This window comes from Ammospiza nelsoni, chromosome 4, assembly GCF_027579445.1.
Source record: "Ammospiza nelsoni isolate bAmmNel1 chromosome 4, bAmmNel1.pri, whole genome shotgun sequence".
Classification (NCBI taxonomy): Eukaryota; Metazoa; Chordata; class Aves; order Passeriformes; family Passerellidae; genus Ammospiza; species Ammospiza nelsoni.
The window spans coordinates 34,475,753-34,483,435 of record NC_080636.1 but is presented as its reverse complement, the minus strand read 5'-3'; the positions used below and the strand labels follow the sequence as shown (position 1 = coordinate 34,483,435).

At 35.5% G+C, this 7,683-nt stretch overlaps 1 long non-coding RNA gene across 1 annotated transcript; it reads left to right on the top strand.

Moving 5' to 3' along the window:
* The first annotated feature begins 273 nt into the window (after positions 1 to 273).
* LOC132072785 (uncharacterized) lies at positions 274 to 3,558 on the top strand. The gene is made up of 3 exons (XR_009418391.1): positions 274 to 330; positions 1,727 to 1,949; positions 2,894 to 3,558. It is a non-coding gene; the product is annotated as an uncharacterized LOC132072785 (long non-coding RNA).
* Positions 3,559 to 7,683: the final 4,125 nt, after the last annotated feature.

Here is a 7,683-nt window from a genome sequence, read left to right as displayed (position 1 = left end):
AAATATTTGCAACAATTCTGAAAAGAATACTCAGTGATTATAGTGTAGGTGCAAAATTTGTGGTGAATGGGAGTGGGGCTGTGGCCGAGCCTCATCCCCAGTGGGCGCAGCTGTGAGCAGCAGGTGAGCAGCACTGACAGCAATGAGCCCTGGAGGGCCCAGGGCACTGACCAACCTCCAAAGGGAGCAGAGGGCACACAGGTGCAGTGCATCAGCCTGAGGGTATAAAAGGCTGGGCTGAAGAACAAGAAGGGCAGACACTTGCAGCCTTCTGATATGGGTGACGTGGTGTTACTGTGTATGGGCAGATGCCTGAAGCCCTCTGATGAGGTATGGTGTTACTCTGTATGGGGGAATGCTTAAAGCCTTCTGAAATTGTGTGGTGGCACTCTGTGTGTCGTGGCCATCTCAACTGCAGTGTGTACTGTGACATATGCTGTGACAACATAGCGATTCTTGAGAACTGCTAGCTTGATTCTTCCAGATAGCTGCCTCTGCAATTACTGCTTTGCCAATCAGCCACACAGAAGTCTTGCTAGGGCTGATGCCTGCAGTTTGCCCCATTAGATATAGTGGTGGCTTCTCCCATCATAGATAAAAGCAGAACATGAATAATTACAGAATAATCAGACATTTTTACAAAAGCTGTTTGATTATTACCTTACTCATATATGAGGACGTTCTCTGAGAGCTCTAAAACTCGTAGTTCATTTAAGCTGCTCAGATGTCTGGTAGCCTGTGCTGAAAAAATTAGTTGAAACTTCAGCATTTGTGCTTATGTTTTACTAACTCAGAAATTGCCAAGGACACGTCTGTACTGACCTGATGTATCAGTTTAGTCATTAGTAGCATCTAAGACCTTTTTTGTTATTCCTGCTGGTAATGTCATGTGCCAGGATTTCAGGAGAAATGAACAGGAGTATGGGAAAAATTCTAGCCCCACGAAAGACCTAACTTCTTTCAAGCTGGACTGATTTGTGATTGTTTCTCTTGTATCTGTTATGTTCTTAGAAAGAATTATCAAAACATAGAGATAGGAATTCTCATACAATTGCATAGTGGACTTAATATTGGGCAAATCTGAACTGTTTTGATCTATTCATAATAAAGTTACAGCAGACTTGGGTAACTGTAGGATGTTTGAGTGTGGTAAACTAAGTGGCAGTTCCAGTGAATAAAATGTGTCACTATCTTCCATCTTAGTTATTTCCCTTCATCTTCTCCAGTTCCTCCTCTCCTTCATTCCTCTTTCTTCACCAGGTTTGGCTTGCTCAAACAAATGACAGTAAAGTTAGAAAAATCAGAGGAAATAATAGTGTCTGTTCATTAGAAAGTGTCAATCCAGACATACAGGATTGTTTTTCATGCATTCAGGCAGAAAGCTCAATCAGCAGTTGCCAGTTTTTGCTGCCATAGTGTTGTTTTCCCCTCCAGATTCTATTCTGCTAAAACCACGAATGTATGTTGTGTTATTATTTTCTTTGTAGGTAAAAATAAAGTGTCTGGAATGCCATTAAAAGTTTCATGGGAACTTGGTAAAATATGTGTTTTTTCAGAGAAGAGTATGTTTGCCTAGTTTTTATTTTTTAATAAGTTAACTGAGTAGGAAGAAGACTTACTGGTTTATCCATTAAAGAAGAGATGACACTTATGACAAATGATGGATATTTTTGTAAAGTAGAAGGGTTTAGGAAGCATACTGAAGTTTTGGATTTTTTTTTTTCAGTATACCTTGCAGGAATGAAACTTGTCTCCTTGAAAGAGAAAGACAGGTGACAAATTTGATCAGTCTTTTGTAGCTCTTTGTTCTGTTGAAAAGAATGGGAGATGCCTAATGTTTTCAGATTTTGATTCAAAGAGGAATGTTTGAGTTGTGAATTGACATGGCTCCTGCAAGTATTCATCCTAGACCTGCCTGATACAAAATCAAGATTCAACTCCTATGAAAGGTCAGTCTATGTAAAGAGAGAAAACTGAAGAATGCAAAAATGTGCAATAGGAGAAGCAACTGGAAAAGCTAAATGTAAATGTCGTAAAGCTGCTTTAGAAAGCAAAAGACTTAATTGATTGAGAGAAAGGACTGTGTTAAAGCCTGTTCTGCTGCTTGTAGGTAAAGCCAGGCTTGCTGGGCAGATGGAATGCTAATCATCATGTACCAGTAACAGTCCCACTTTCTCACTATGCCCTCCCGATTCATTCACCTTTCTTGCACCTCATCTTCCCACCCACCTCCATCTAAATTCAGGAAATAGGAAGGAAAAGTGGAACTTAATTATGATTATAGATTGTGATCACAGCAGTATTTATTCAAAAAGACTTACCAAGTATCCTTTTTCATCCACTCAAAATGTTAGCAAGTGATGAACAAATACATTTTTATTCTGTCTGGTTTACAGTCTTGCAAATCTTTTGACATTGAGGCTTTTAACAAAACAGAAGAAAAATTCCTCATATTCATCTTTATAACAGCAAAGATGGAATTCTTTTTACACTTAAATAACTTCAAACTCATAAATATGTCTCTATCTTTTTAGTAAATGGCTACAGGATTAGAGGTGGTTAAAATGTGCAGTTTCAAGGGGAATGATGATCGTAAATTAAATTTTGGCAGCAATGAAACCCTTTTACATTGTCTGTATACAATGTGGTTGGTACAGTATTTAGTCCTGCTTGGAAGAGTTTTTGTAGCACTCAACTCTGAATTACTTGTGGGCAGCTTTGTTTTTAAACTGTTTTTCTTGGATGCATTGCCCATGATTTTGATAGATTTCTAAGTGTTTGAGGTTTTTTGGTTGAGGTATTAATTATACACAAAGGAACTTTGCATACTATTCATTCTAATCTAAATAAGTACAAGCTAACATTGCTAATAAATACAATCTTGTCTCTGTAGGACATTTTAAAAACATGTGCTGTATAGTCTTGGAAGTTTTGTTCTTCTGCCTTTGGGAGCAAATTGGGAAGTTCAGCCAGCTGAGCATCCTTTCTCAGAGGACACAGCAGGCCTTGATAATGTTCTGTGAGCTGCAGTTCTGTGGTGGCATCAGACTGCACACTGGCAGCGCTCTCTTGGGTACCAGTGCCGAGGTTGCAAAGCTTTCCCAGGGAAGTGGCTGATATCTTCAGAAGGTGTGTTTCATTTCGAAGGACATTTTATTTTTCTTTAAAGATGAAAGGGATTTTGACTTTTCTAATGTGTAGTTATGACTGTGTTATAATAGTGAATGGAATTAGTACTCTGAGAGATTTATTGTTTGAAATTAACAAAGTTCATCATGATTGCAATGTAATTTGCAGTATAACAGACCATAACTGTGATAACATAGGGTTTTTTTTTGTTATTAGAATAAGTTACCTATTTTCTATTAATATGAATTGAGACTAAAGTCAGAAAATTTTGAATAAAAATATTCTATAATTTTTGGGATTTTTTTTTTTTAATGTGCTTAAACTATCCTATAGGCAGGCTTTATCAAGAATTGAAAGACAAGTGCAAACTTCAGTTAATGTTTCAGTATTATCTTAATTACTCTCTAAATGCTAGGGATTTTGTAGGTGGGAAACACAAGGAAATATTGTTTAAGTTGCAAATAGTTTGTTGTAACACACATCTGATAAGTCTGTAATATATTTTATGAATATATTAATAAATAATTCTATTTGCCACTTAAGAAATTCCAATGACTGACACACAACTGGACATGTATAAACGGTTATCAAATCTGAGTGTCTCAGAAACCAGTGCGCTTGATTGTTTTTTCTACTGTAGCTGAGACAAGAAAAAAACAAATGAATTTTGCATAAATTTTACAAGAAATTTTTTTGATCCTTAATGTCATAGGTCATGTTAGCTCATTACAATAGCATCCCCTGTTTACAAAATGCTTGGTTTTAAGGGGAAAAACACTCCAACCGTTAGATTTACCTCACCATTTTTTCTTAAATTATATTCTTCTTGATTAGGTGCATCATTTTTCATCATGCTTGTTTTGTAACATGACAGCAGGGCTAGTGATTCTGTATTAGTGGCATCAGGCTTTAAACCAGGTCTTCAGTAGTTGGGTTTATATTCAGCACGGTTTTATTTGTTAAGTTGTTTTAGAAAACCTTTCTCTTTCACAAAATAATATCTACATAATATCATATTATTTTTTTTAATATTTCTTTTCATTTCTTTATTCTCTAAAGTGAAAACACTTCAAAACAGAATTGCTTTTGTTTTTGGGTGGGATTGGTTTTGTTTGGTTTAGGGTGGTTTTGTGTGTTTTGGTGTGGTTTTTTGGGTTTTTTGGGGGAGCATTGAATAAAATGAAGAGAAACAGTGTTGTGGCTTTTCAAAGCTTGATGAAAAAATAATGCTTATAATATTTACTGTTAGTGTTTGTATGGCAATTACTCAAAAAAAAAAAAGCAAAGCACAAGAGGAAAGAAAATGAAGAGAATAAATGATACATTTATTGAATAAGAATTAGAAGAAATCTGGTTGTGGTCTAGTAAATACTGGTTGCTGTTTAAACACCTAGGATTTAATACATTAAAATCTGAGGGTGCAAAACCTATTTTCTGATGTTTGAAACATTTTTCTACTCTTTTAGAACCAGATAGTCGCTGAGTGATTCTTTTTCTTTTTGCTGCCCTGGAAATGAAGAAATTCTCATCAGCTATATTAAGCTTCCCTGTTTCTTTCTATGTGAAAGTCCTAAATGGAGATTATAGGGATACCAGTCTGCTCTCTATGTAAAATATTTCGTCTTGTGTTCAGCTGGAGACATTTCTAGAATGAGAGAAGTCCCAAGATCTCTTCACTCTAGGTTTCATGTCATACCTCTGCTTGTCCTAAAAGCTGATTTTTCTTGGCACATAGCTAAACAGGTATGTATAATATTTCCTCAATAAGGGGAAAGCAGCAGTCTCAATTTAAAGATCAAAACATGGGAAAAAATAGTATGTTTAAGGCATTTAAATTGACTGAAATATATCAGTGACTAACTAATTTTTAGTTACTTATTCTAAAATAAATTTACATCTGTTTTTGTTCTTGTCACTTTACTGCTATGCTATACGAAGAGAAGTTCCTACTTAGGACTCTGATCTTTAAGTTGATTGATGGTAGCTTCTTTAAATGATATGCAGTACAACCCTTGAAACTGTCTTTTCAATTAATATGCCATTCTTCCTCTTGTAATTGTGAAGAAAACATTAAAACCAGTTTGAAGTTTTGACTGGACTTCTTTTCAGATGTGTGTGGTTACACTGCCAGAGTTAAGTAGAGTTTCTTTAGAGCTAATAGCAGCCAGGTGCATAGTCCTGGAAGCTGTAACAGTGTGTGTGTATCCACACTGGTCAGGATTGGCTCCACTTTCTATTCCAATCAAGTGTTCCTCTGTTTTGTTTTAAAATTCTGGGTGATGAATTAAGAGTTTCAGTAGTATAGGAATCATGAAAAGTAAAAGTACTCACTGGCATTGCTGAGCAATGGTGTTTTTAATAAATTATTTCTATACTCTAGATCTATGGACTATCAAGGCACTTTCACACGTGTTATTCTTTGTGTAGTCTCCTCTTAAGCATTTACAAAGAAGTTGGTTTATTTTTTCTTCAAAAAGTTTTGTTTCTCTAGGTATCCATGTTGATCTATAGCCAACCTCTGTTAAATACACCACCTAAGCTGTGTTCCATAGTCTTAAATTTTCAGAGATGCAGCAGTCCTTCTTCTGATGAAGTATTCGCTTACTTCTCTGACCTGCAGTCATTTATCTCTGAAGGTTTGTCGAGAATGCCAGCATTAGAAGTTTCCAGATTTTCACTGCATCATAATAAATGCATGAAAGTGCAATCACTGTCCAGAAATTGTTGAACATGGCAGGGTTTTTTTCCTTCAGTTACTATGTTCAGAAGTCTATTTTTTCTCTGTGTTTTTGACATGTTTTTTAACAGTAGTGGGGAAAACCGAAATGGTGCATGACTATTTAAAACTAAAAAAAAATCCCTAAAATTTATTACTGGATTGCAGTCATGCACTTCAAATTTTTTTTTGAAGGAAGGAGCAGCAACATCCAAAGCAGAGTCAAAAGCTGAACGTTTTTATTGGTAGAAAGCTGTGAAACAAAAATCCCTACCTGAGAAGGTCTAGGGAATGCTCATAAAAAGTGGGGAGGTTATCTGTAAAGTTTATGGGGATCATGATTTCTTTGTCTAAAAACTGGTCTATTTGCTAGTTTCAACGTGGTAGTGTGTATGGAATGTAGGGGCAAATTTTAGGATATTAATCACAGTTTTATAATGCCTAAAAGGGGTGTCATATCTGTGAAAACAAGTTTTTTGTTTCCTTCAGGCAGGCACAGGAGAGATCAGTTAAATTTTGTTGTATCAGTCCTTCAAAGAGTATTCTATCAAATCCAATATGCACTGCTTGTTGTGTTACTTGACAGTAATTAGGATGATACAGTTAAAAAAAAAAGTCTTTGTATTCTGCCAGTGATTATTAAATAATTTTACATTTTTTTACTTATAGTATTTGTTTGCTTACAGGTGTATAATACATACTCTAAACTCCAAGCAATTATATCTTTATAGGCAGCTTGAAAATTACTACAGTCTTGCAAACCCACTTGTAAGGGCTGTGATGGGGCTGGGAAAAGTGGTTTAGGCCTAAAGCTGTATAGCTCTGTCAGCTGGAATTTGTGCCCACTTTAAAGAGAATTTTGAATGAGAAAATGGAACAGTTTCTGTTAACCTGTGGGAATTCAAATGAAAAGGGCAGCCTGCAAGGCTGGAGTAATTATCCAATGTGAGGTGTGACTTACTTTTATCAGTATATGGAATTTTGTTACTTATGAAAATAAATTTTATAAGTTGCACTGGAGGACATGGTGGGAACATTAAAGGGATAATGGTAATCAAATGGAAAGCAATACTGAGTGGATTAGAGCACTTGAACAAGGATGAAATTCCAGAAAAAGTCTGTTGGTATATTTGAGTAACCTAATAGTAAACACATATGACTAGTGTCTCTTTTTAAGAGTTCATAAAAATAAGAACTACTGAAGATTATAAATAAAGTATTTTCAATGAATTGCATGGGCCGGAAGTAAAACTGGAATTATCTGAGGACCAGAATAAAAAAGTCCTGTCTATAGTAACTGCAAAACTTTAATAATTTTAGTTGGGAAAGATAGATGGATTATTAATATAGAAGTTAAATAGGATTATGATTGCTTTTATTTTTTAAAAAAGGGGATTTAAACTTTATGTGAAAGGTGAAGAGATGAATAGAAGTGAGAGCTAATTATGGGAGACAAAGATAAGTCTTGTCACACAAATGACTGTAGTATTGTGTTTCTAATTTTGACTGGGATCTTTGAAATGAAGTACATCTCGTGTCAGGATGAGTAGTCACTGACTGAAGTATGGTAATAGGAGGAGTACTCTCAGCAAACATCCTCATAGAGACTTTTTATGCTAAGTGATGTGAGAGAGAGAGAATTTTTGAGCAACAGAACTTAGAGAAATTTCAAATAAATGCTTTAATTTTTTATTGAATATTTGCCAGGAGTTAGCACTAATGGAGGAAACCTGATATTCATCAGTAAATTGTCCTGTCAAAGTAAGTTACACTGTAGTATTTCATCTTCAAAATGGACACCAACTCTCTGGAGCATTGCCTCTTTACACTTCTGGAAA